This window comes from Dendropsophus ebraccatus, chromosome 6 (genome assembly GCF_027789765.1).
Source record: "Dendropsophus ebraccatus isolate aDenEbr1 chromosome 6, aDenEbr1.pat, whole genome shotgun sequence".
Classification (NCBI taxonomy): domain Eukaryota; kingdom Metazoa; phylum Chordata; class Amphibia; order Anura; family Hylidae; genus Dendropsophus; species Dendropsophus ebraccatus.
Genome location: NC_091459.1, coordinates 89542761 through 89554986, shown reverse-complemented (window position 1 = coordinate 89554986; position 12226 = coordinate 89542761).

The following is a 12226-nucleotide window of genomic DNA, read 5'->3' as shown; positions in this document are numbered from 1 at the left end:
TCCACATGTGAAGGAGTTTTCATGAAATCACAATGGGGTCCGTTCTCCTCCTCTTCCAGATATAAGTATCCAATGTGTTCTAATCTATAAAAAGATAACTGAGCTATTTTGAACAGATATCAAAGAGTATGCATTGCCTAAGATGGTACAGAAGGGTTTATGGTCCTCCACTAACAGTGGCTCATAAACTAATGATTTAAATAGCTATATTTTGAGGGATTTTGGAATTAGTTTAAGATACTATGATGAAATATGTTAAGTACCAGTACAGAGGGGTATTTACAGTAATGTTTTATCATCTCAGCCTTCATGTACACTCCATGTAAGTTGACTAGATAACACATAGATAGAGGAAAAGGAATTTTTAATATGAAATTTATGTTTTTTAAGACTATTGTTTGTATGTGATCTCTTTCACCTGTAATTAAGTGTATGAAGCAGTTAATTAAACTGGAAGCCATATTAGGAAGATCTGCAATGTGTAGAGTGAGGCATATTTGCTTTACCATCATTGCACTAGGAAATATTGAGTAACTTCTACTATTTCACTATAAAGGGTATGTTATATATAAATCGTATTTTCTTGTTGGCTGCTCCAGTCGATTCCAACAATAGATCTCTAAAGTGGATACCCTTTATTGAATGGAGGAGGTTCCTGCAAACAGCAATTTCATTTGCTCTCACCCTTTGAGGCATGGACCCCACAAAACTTTTCCAGCATAACCCAGAGACGTTCAATTGTATGGTGGTTTTAATGTTACATCATTTCAATCTTTATGCCACAGTTCATCTAATGGATTGGCCCTAATAGGAAGTGTAAATGCGATGATCAATAATTGTAAATACAATATAAACCAATAAAAAAGTAACACAATGATTAAAAAGAACAAAAATACATATTTTGTAGCAAAAACCTCCAAGTTTGTCAAGAAGTTCTACAAGTGTACTGTCATTGGAAAATGAAAACTTTGATTCTTAGATCCTCATGTTCAGTACTTTTACAGAACATCCTATTTTCCCTTGTTACATCATCAGCTCTTCATCTGAGAACCTTCTCAAGCTGAAAATCAACAATCACTCTATCTCCCCAAGCCCGTTTTAATGATAGCATGCTGTGTCAACAGGAAAATAGTTTATGTAGCCCTTTTGTCATAACACCAACTGAAATGTGTTGTATAAACAGTAGAATAATTGCAAACAACCATTTGCTGCCTGTTCAACACTTAGCAACTTAATCTTGGAAAATTGCCTTTCAAATGACTTTTATATGTGAGTGTATATTTTAATTGTATGTGTATCAGCCAAACTTCAATGCGATTTTACATTCTTAGTTTCCTTTTCAGTAATTAGACTCCTCTCTTAAAGTGAGAACGGAAAAGAATAGGATGCCATCAAGAAATTTGTTTATGCTACGTAATAGGTCTCATATGAAAGCAATATCCACTGGTTTGCTGTTTAGAGTATTGTACTATCATGATACTGTGCACCTGCACTTCGTGGAGGCTTATTTCCCAAGAACATGATCTGATGTCTCTTTAAAGTAAGTTTAAAGGGGTGACCCAGGATAATAAAAAAAAAAAGAAAAACAGCATCTGCTTTGTTTCTAAAAACAGTGCCACTCTTTCGCGTGAGCTGTGACCGGGACTGCAGTTATCTCCATCCCTCATACTCAAGAGAATGGCGCTGAAATCTTATGCCAAACATAGACCATGGATAGGAATTGTGCTGCTTCTGTTTTTTTTACAGCCCCTTTAAAGGTAGAACAATCTAACAAATTGAAAAACACAACAATGACCCTCCGTTTCCTCTTTTCACAGGAAAGTAGGTATATTTGCTATTAGTCACTGGAAAAAAAAATTTTTGACGGTTTCTAGGGACATGGTAAAGAGTGTTCATCTTTACTGATAAGAGATGAAGGCAACTTGAGCATCCATGTTTTCCTGGACTCCCTAGGGCTGTATCCTACATCTTTAGCCATCGCTAATCAAATGCTGCATCATCGGATTCGGACAGGCCTGAGCATGCTTCTCTCTATTCCTGATTCCTTCTGGACGTACGAAATATGGCTGAGCTGGCATGCCTCTATGTGGAAATGATGACATGAGGGGCACTTTATTTTATTTATTATATTTTATGTATTTATTTATTCATTTTTACTTGTTTTTTTATTTTGTAAACCAGCCTTCCCCTTGTTAGGCTCCGTTAACACTACGGAATCGGTGCCGACATGTCAATTCTTTGAGTGGAGAGGCATGGAGAGCTAAGACACGCGAGCCCTCCCATTCAAAGAGATTGATGGATTCGGCTTATTCCGTATTGTGAATGAGGCCTTAATGAATATTTCTTTTGCCAGAGAAAAACAGGTACAGCCTTCTTATTTGTCGTCTTGTGTGTAGGACCTGTACACTGACGCTAGTTACAAACATAAGATAAAGCTTGTCCAAACCCACAAGTTTCAATGAGATTGGCCAAAAATCAAGTATTTAGGATAACCAGGCCACCTCACTGTTCCCCTATAGGAGAAATTACTGTTAGCCAAAGAAGCATTTGTCCAACATTTACCTCATATTGCCCGTTTTGGTTTAAAGCCGGTGTCAAAAGTATCCACGACAAAATTGATCAAAATCAAAACCTTATGTCTACTCTGTGTAGGTAACAGGTGTTCTATGACAGAACAGGAAAGCAATGTCATACTTTGAGTTATGCTGCCCAATAAAAATTCCACAAATAACTCTACTTCACTAATAGACATCTATCTAATTTTTATGAACAATGAACCTGCCATCTGCGCCATTCCTTTCTTGCTTAAATGATGACTTTGTGACTTTTTAGTTTATGTCTCAGATCATTTCCTATTACATGGTCAAGGGATTATCCAAAATTCCATATGTGAAGACTTACAATGTAATTAATCATATTACAATTAGTAGTAGCAGTAGTTTTGAAGTAGTAGTAATCATGGTATTCATTGTAGTGTCTAAACGTATTGCATTTCTAAATCTGAAAATTTAAAAAAATTAAAAATATGTATCCTATTAAATCAACAGTAGAAATTGCAATTTAATTACAATCAGAGCATATAGATTTTTAAAACCTGTAGAGAATTTAATGTTAACATTTTACATGTAAATGTGTTTTCATGTATTTTCTAAATAAACAAAATAAAAGATAAAATAACAAAAAAAAAAAATTATAATTTCCTTTTACATCCCACTGTTCCTGTGCCAATTGCTCATTGATCCCCCACTATGGTCACGTGCAGAGAAGACATGTCTGCACTGCAGTCTAGTAAACAAAAACCAGCAGGAGAAAAAAGAATCAATGGCACAAAAATGGCAGGGGATACAAAAGGTAAGTATAACTTTTTATTATATTCTTCCATTTTATGTAGCTGGAAACTTTTTTCACAACACTGGAGTCTAGACATTTATCATTTGCTGAGATCTTTAAAATATTTAGATATTTATTCTAATTATTTCGTTTTTTTCCATACCTACTGGAAAAAAAAATGATATGATCTCCATTGACTTATTTTCTGCATCCTTAGAATGAGTTATTGTAATTAATTCCAAATAAATATTTGATGTTCTGAAGCCAAATCTACACATCCCCCATTTATAACAAGTCAGTTTTGTCTATAGTAACTAAAAAGTTCTGGGTATTAACGTTGGTAAAATTACAGACAGTAACCTTATTTTTTCCATAATATTAATGCTTTCACATTAACATACAAAGCATCAAATTACGTCACATATACATCACAATGCATCGTAAATACATCACATCACAAAGCATCACATAGACAAAGCATCAAATATGTTTTCCATACTTAAAGGGGTTGTCCAGAATAAACACATAAACTGGTATGCTGCTGGGGCTGCAGTGGAACAGGCCTGGGAATCAGAAGTGGAACAGGACAGTTACGAGTGTGGCTTTGTCATGTGTCCCCGCAGCTCCTGCAGTTTAACAGATTATGTGTTTCTTTGGACAACCCCTTTAAGTTACTTTTTATCCAGTTCTATATTTCAGAAAGGTTACAATACTGGTGGGTGTCTATACTGAAGAACCAGGCTTTACTTTTAGCGGGCACTTTTCATGCTGTTAGACCTGGGCAGATTGGCATCATCTCCTTGACACTTTGGCCTCCATCATCAACTCCAAGAAGAATATAGTTTGCTTTTATATACCAACAGTTATCCAGCAGTGTCTACAGCTCTAAGCAGAAAATACAGATCACAGATTCTACATTTTTTCCCAGTAGAATATTAATTCAATATACAGTATATAGAATATTATCCATGTATCTGTTCCTTGCTTTTCTACATAGGTATACAATAAAATTAACGTGAGAAATATCCAGGGATGGGTCCTATCACTCCCAATGCCTCATAGCAGCTCTATATTGGTAGGTCCTTGATCATGGTTAATAAGTTCTCATTAGGAATAGAGGCCATGACACTACTGTGATGAGTGCCTAAATTGTGAAGGTAACAGGAAAGTTTTTATCATGGTCATGCCCCTAACGTCACTCTTAATATTGGCCAATGAAATCTTTGTAAAACAGCTACTACATGACATATAGGAATTTAGAGTTATCCTTAAAACCTTTTCTAGACATTTGCTGCCAGTGACTGCAGGCATTGAGATTTAAGGGATTATAGGTTTAGACGTATAAATAGGATTGGCCTGGAAATGAGCAATTGTGGTTAACTGTACCAAAATAAGAGTAAAACGACTCAATCACTGCAGCATTCACCTGGGTCAAAAAGCTTAAAAGAAGAGGCTACAGTATACGAGTAATCTGCATTCTACCTAAAACATGAAATACTTCACCCTGAAAGAAATGGGACATGCTCAGTACATGTGGGAATGCTTTGTGGCAGTGATAGAAATGGAAAATTACAAGTGAAAGAAGCATTCATGACACTCAGCAACAGGCGAAAAATTATGAAGCGTTAAACCTCATCATGACTTGAGCTGTTAAAACACAACCTGTTAAAATTGGCCTGACATCGCCCCGTCCTCTGTTTTTCTTTTCAGACACAGAGCATGAGCACTAAAATGAATCCACACAAGACCCACGTTAGGGCTTGACCTAGGCTTCCTGAGGTAAAACACTGCTGCCCTGGCTGTTTTCTCAGTACACACCAGGAATAGGATCGTTTTCTCAATGCAAATGAAATATGGCTTGTTCTGCAGTTACTGTCTGCAGTCTTTCTTACTAATTCCCTGGTTCATGGCAATACAAAACTTCTGCTTCACTTGCTAGTAAATGGAGGTGTCCGACTCTAGTTGCCAGATATTCTATTTTTTGTTATTAAATGGATCCCTTTATCATTATTATTATTATTATTATTATTATAACATAAATAGTCAAATATCAGTTAAACGTGATAGGATAAAATGTTTCATTTGTGTAAAATAAATATGATGGATTTGTCTGGAAAGATCGAATAATACAGACAAGAATATTATAAAAACAAATTTGCCTCTTGGATCTATACCTATCCCCTTCCGGCTGCTTTTACACTGACTAAACTTTTAGCAAAAATGTCCACACAAAACACCTTTTTTTTTTTTTTTTTTTCTTTTTTTCTTTATTATTATTATTATTTTTGTTTTTAGCAAAAACAGTGCAGACAGATGTTAGCTGTGAGTCAATGGAGTTTTATAGATGCAGACAAACAAACATAAATGAACAAAGAGGGGCGCTTATGGTGCAGTAGATTGGCATAGTTGAAAAAATTCACATCAAGTAAGGCAACTCACCTTTTGGTGTTGTGCGAGCAATAGGCACAACACTAGTAGAGCTTGTAAATACTGTGGAGTCCGCAGCCTGGCACCCAGCATATAGAGGATAGATCCGTCACGATACCATCACTCGCAATACAAAGGGGAAGAGACTAAAAAACTAAAAAAACCAACTGGGAATGGCCTTGGCGCTGGACATAAAATCAATCTCCAATTCTTGTAGAATACTTCTTTATTATGAGCAACGCGTTTCGGCGGCGTTCTGTCCCCTTTATCAAGCTCCTGAGGACTTACCAGACTGAGCAAGAGGGCCTGGGCCTCACTATCGGTGGTGAAAGTCCATTTAAAAACTGAAAATATTGCTAGGACTACTGTACCTTTCACCCATCTCCAAAGCTCTATATACTAATAAAGCGAGTACAAAATAAATTAATAATGTTGCTAAAATGGAGATTTTGGAGGGCTGTGCAGATCATAGTTACTTTTGTATAAAAACTGGCTCCTCAGCTGGGCCTCACCAACAGTGGCGGATTATAACATGGGCATTGATGCGCACGCTGCCGGGGATAGGATGGGACATTCCCGGCAGCCGCGCATCAGCCGGGGACAGACCAGGAGGCGAGAGGCTCAACGGGGGAACGGATGGCAGGTGAGTTGTGTTGGGTTTTTTGTTTTTTTGTGTGTTAGCTGCACAGGGGGGGAAGAGGGGGACCATCTATAAGGGGGGGCAGAGGGGGACCATCTATAAGGGGGCAGAGGGGGACCATCTATAATGGGGGGGCAGAGGGGGACCATCTATAAGGGGGAGAAGAGGGGGACCATCTATCAGGGGGGCAGAGGGGGACCATCTATAAGGGGGGGGGAGAGGGGGACCATCTATAAGGGGGGGCAGAGGGAAGAGGGGGACCATCTATAAGGGGGGCAGAGGGGGACCATCTATAAGGGGGGGCAGAGGGAAGAGGGGGACCATCTATAAGGGGGGCAGAGGGGGACCATCTATAAGGGGGGGGGGCAGGGGGACCATCTATAAGGGGGGGCAGAGGGGGACCATCTATAAGGGGGGAAGAGGGGGGCCATCTATAAGGGGGGAAGAGGGGGACCATCTATAAGGGGGGAATAGGGAAGAGGGGGACCATCTATAAGGGGGGAAGAGGGAGCCAGCTGACATCCTCGGTGCTGCTGTGACCTCCCCTATAGATCAGCACCCTCCTCTCTTGACATCCTCTGTGCTGCTGGGACCCTGCGACCTCCCCTGTAAGATCAGCACCCTCCTCTCCTGACATACTCTGTGCTGCTGGGACCCTGCATCTTCCCCTATAAGATCAGCACCCTCCTCTCCTGACATCCTCTGTCCTGCTGGGACCCTGCAACTTCCCCTATAAGATCAGCGCCCTCCTCTCCTGACATCCTCTGTGCTGCTCGGACCTCTCCTATAGGATTAGCACCCTTCTCTCCTGACATCCTCTGTGCTGCTGTGACCTCCCCTATAAGATTAGCACCCTTCTCTCCTGACATCATCTGTGCTGCTGTGACCCTGTGACCTCCCCCTATAAGATCAGCCCCCTCCTCTCCTGACATCCTCTGTGCAGCTGTGACCTTGGGGGGGGGGGGCAACAGCAGGAAACCAGGTGGCAATATGTTTATTGGGAGCAACAGCGGGTGAACAAGTGGCAATATGTTTATTGGGGGCAGTGAAGGTGGGGTGGACAATGCTCACTGGGGGTAGCAGCAGGGGACCAAACATTATGTTTAGTTTATTGGGGCCAGCAGGGGGAAGGCAGGCAGTGTTTATGGGGGATAGCGTGGGGGGGGGCAGTAGCGGATCATAATGTGGGTGGTTTGGGAGAATTGACCGGGGGGGGGGGGGCTCAGGTTGGGTGGTCAGCCCGGGGCCCAGGGTACATTTAATCTGCCACTGCTTACCAACAACTAGGGGGCGCCTCACAGCTTGAGAAGCACTGATTTAATCTATGGGGTTTTGTGAGGTGTAATTTTTTTGCGCCATGATCTGTTCTTTCTATTGGTACCTGGCTTACATATGTGATTTTTAAATCACTTTTGATTACAATTTTCTGGATTTGATGTGACAAAAAAATCTGAAATATTATACTTTAGCATTTTTTTTGCACCTATGCTGTTAACAGTCTGAGATTAGGAATGTGATTTAATAGTTTGGGTGATTACATTTTTTTTTTTTTTTTTTTTTTTTTTTTTTTTATTAAATGGGAAAGGGGGTGATTTAAACTTTTGTTAGGGGAGCGGATTTTAACTCTTTTTTCACACTCTAACTTTTAGTCTCCATGGGGGACTTTTATTTTTACTACATTGATCTCTCATATAGGGGGAGGGGGGGGGGGGCGATTCAGCACAGTGAGGTGTGACAGTGCTAGGACCCAGGGAACTTTTTTTTTTAATAATTGTTAATTTAGTAATTTATTACTTTGGTTGCCTCTCTTTAATTATGGGGGAGATTTATGAAAGGGTGTAAATATACACCTGGTGTAAACTGCCCACAGCAGCCAATCACAGCTCAGCTTTCAGCTCTGGTAAAATATAAGAGGAGCTGTGATTGGTTGCTGTGGGCAGTTTACACCAGGTGCATATTTACACCCTGTCATAAATCTCCCCCTATGTGTTTCTTGTGCACTGGTGCCCAAAACAGTACACAATATTTCATGTGTGGCCTGACTAGTGATTTGTCAGATTTTTGTAAGGTTTCCATGGCAACACTGAATCTTAAAATAATCAGAAGAGAACATGTCATCTGATCCTCTCCTCAAGTTTTATACCTTGAACTTCAAATGACCATATATTCTGCATGTACGACGTACTTAAGATCTATCCTCATACTTTCAATAGTATTCAAGTCTGAGATTGTGGAGGCCACTCAAAAACTTTTTCTTTCTTGGCAGTTTATCTTGTATGTTGTGAAACATCCAACCTCTTTCCAGCTTTTCAGTTTCTTCACTTACTGCAGGTTTCTGGTTTAAGGAATTATTTTCATTGTCCCTGCCTACACACAATGGCCCAGCATAACAGCATAATAGAACCAGCCCCTAGCCGCCATTTTCAGCATGTGACAACACATGGTGACACAGGAGTCAAAATCTTTTCAAATAAAATTTCTCTAAATCTCTTGAGACAAATTAGAGTAAATGTAAACTTATCAAAGTGTATTCCCTGCAGAGGATCTTCTGTCTCACTTAGAAAATCAATGGAATACTGTAAGTAATTAGATAAGAGGTGGACAAACATTAGAAGGATTGAGAAAGGTTAGTAAGGCTTAAAAAGGTTAGTGCTTTGTTTGTATATATTATATCGATATGGATGGTGTGTGTGTGTATGTGTGTGTGTATTGTGTATCTAGTGCTCATACGTGTGAGGAGTGTATCTGGTGTTCATAGGTGTATATGTGTATAGTTTATCTGGTGTTTATACATGTGTGTATAGTGTATATGGTTTTCATACTTGTGTGTGTGTGTGTGTGTGTGTGTGTGTGTGTACTATATGAAAGTATTATGACACTGTTCTGTATGACTATAATTTTTAAACTGTGTGAGTTATTACGGCATTATAATTATAATGGCATTATAATTATAATAATTTGAATTATAATTTTTAAACTGTGTAAAGTATTATGGCACTGTGTGGTGGTATTATTTATGCTCTGGGTGGAAGTATGATGCTGTGCTGTATGGTGATATTTTTATGGCTATATTCACACTAAGTAAAAAAAAAAAAAGGCGTCTGATTTTTCTTTTTAAAATTACGTCTGTCATACAGTAAAAAAGGAAGACAATGGGCAGCGGTGTGCAAAGCAGCATGACATAATGCTGTTAGCTTGAGCTCTGCCTTTCACCCATCTCTCCTGCTGTCCTCCTCCTCCTCCTCCTGCGAAAATATTGCATTTTTCCCCTCTCACTCTGGGATATAGTAAGAGTAGAAGCTATGTAGGAAGGGCCTGAGAATGTGCCCAGAACGGATATACTGTAGTATGAACTAACCAGAGAAAATGTGAAGGTGTACAAAATTATAAGGAACTGACACTACTCCCCTATGATACCCCCCCCCCCCCCCTTCCTCCAGAGCGATGTAAAGAGCGTGTAAGCAAGCAGGTATGTTCGTAACCAAGCGGACTCCTAGCGAATGCAATGCATTGAAGTCATTGTAGTAACGGTCGCCCAATTCACACAGTGTTTTAAATAGCGGAAGTTGTTTGTGTGGACGGCAAAATAATGATCATAACAATTATTCACAGACGTCTTTTGCAAACAACAAACGTTACTTTTTAGTTGTTTGCACACATTTTACTTTTTCACCAGACTTTTCAAATAAAGACACACCTAAAGGGCCGTCCGTCCACCTGAGTCTCCAAAACCCAAATACACTGACGTCATTTTAAAGAGTAAAAGCTGGAAAGAAAAAATGTCATGTAAACATAGCCTATAAAGGTATTATGGCAGTAGGTGGTGGTATCATTTCAAAGTATCATGTTACTGTTTGCTCATATTTATGCACTATATGAAAGTATTATAATAATGTTCTGTATGACTGTATCATGGATGTGTGGATGTGACACTGTACTATTTTGTAGTATTGTAGACAGTATTGTGTTGCTGTACTATACCACTATTTAACTATCAACTTTTTTCTACCGCTGGTGCACCCTTTAAACAGTGTTCAGATGTAATTTTTATGTCTTTCTTTCTCATTATTGGAGTAGGAAGTCATTTTGTTGTGTTGATCAACTAATAGACTTACGACTCCTGTATAACACTGAAATCCCTTGTTGTCAATGTCAGGGGTGAAGGGGTTAATTCTGTAAATGGCATTATTTGTCAGGAATCTGGCCAAACATTGAGTGTGCGTCTACTTATCTTCCTTCATAACCATCTCATTTAGGCTTGTTATACTAATAGAATTGAACTCCTAATTGGAACATCAGCTAAAGCCACTGATTATATTGGACTTTAATTTTTTCTAATTGCTTACTTAATGGCAGAGGTCAGTGGAAAGTTATACAGAGAGATATAGGCTCAGCTATCACTCAAATTGAGACTTCACTTTTCATCAATGAGCTTGCGGTGGAGGCTTCACAGACACGGCGCTTTAGTGTAAAGGTATTTTGTGCATTCATAGAGACACGAAGAAGATTTTGTAAACTTATACAGCAGGGGTGGAGATAGAAACTATAAAACTTTAAATGAAAAGTTAAAACATGTTTGATAATCATTTAGACACTGTGTATGCTTGATCTGTTCTTCACGGTTCTCTGATGAAGACATGCTGATTTAGAGGTCTTCAATGGCGCCATGGACAAGAGTTTGTGGAAAATATTAGCTCTGTATATCTAATACTACGAAGCTTCAAAACCATTTTAAAAACAATATCAACAGTTCATCTGAAAACAGTATACAGTACTATTATTATAATGTTATTCTTAAACCTTGTTATCTAAATGAGCTCTCCTCTAGCAGGAAGGTAACTTGCTCTGTAGTGCCACCTGATACTTATTCTGTAAGACCTAAGATTTGGTTCTCAGGGAGGTTTCTCCTTGTGGAGATGGCCAGCTGGCATACAGAATCTAAAAAGCCAGGTAATGCTCCCTGGGTAAAAGTTATGCAAATTAACTCCTTTTCAGAAGCAGAGAAAAAGTTGTCTCTCTTGTGCCACCTAGTGGAGGTAGCTATACTGTAAATTCATATTCAACCCCTTAAAGGCCTTTAAAACATGAAGAAGGATTATCAGCCAAATCAGAATATCTTCCAAATGGAAGAATACCTATTTAATAATAGCTGTCCTTAATGGGATTGGCCACTTTATAGTAACATTTTTCAGTGTACAGTATTATCATGTCATGTACTCACAGCATTTACTTACAGCAGTTTTCTGTGTACCTCATAGAGCTAATATTCCACTCCCCACCTTCAGGCTCTGCTTCCCTGCTCTGTGGTGAGTCTGTCAAAAGATGAACGACCCCCCAGTGTCCTCTATAGGTATATACAGGCTCAGTGGTGGAAACGCAGGGACCTGCTGTCAGTAAGTGCAGTGAGTACACTTACTAACACTGCACACTGCGCAATTTTACTACAGTATATAGTGGCCAACCCCTTTAACATTAGGATCTATACTACACAATATAAATGTTTAGGAACATAATGAAACCTAATTATAAAGTTAATAATAATAAATAATAAAAGTTTCTCTCTCCCTAAGTCTATTCCTGAAGATATAGACTGCCTTTGCAGTCTGTATCTTATACTGTACCCAATCCTGTATAGCGGTGTAAGTATTGCTGGGCGCCACCATCTTGATGACGTCACTTGCGTTCCAGCGGTGCGTTCCAGCGGTGCGTTCCAGCAGTGGAACGCAACTGACGTCATGAAGATAGCGGTGCCCGGGAATACTGCACCGGTATACGGGATTAAATAAAAGACGTCCACTCACCTCCCCGGTTCCAGCGGCGGGTCACTCA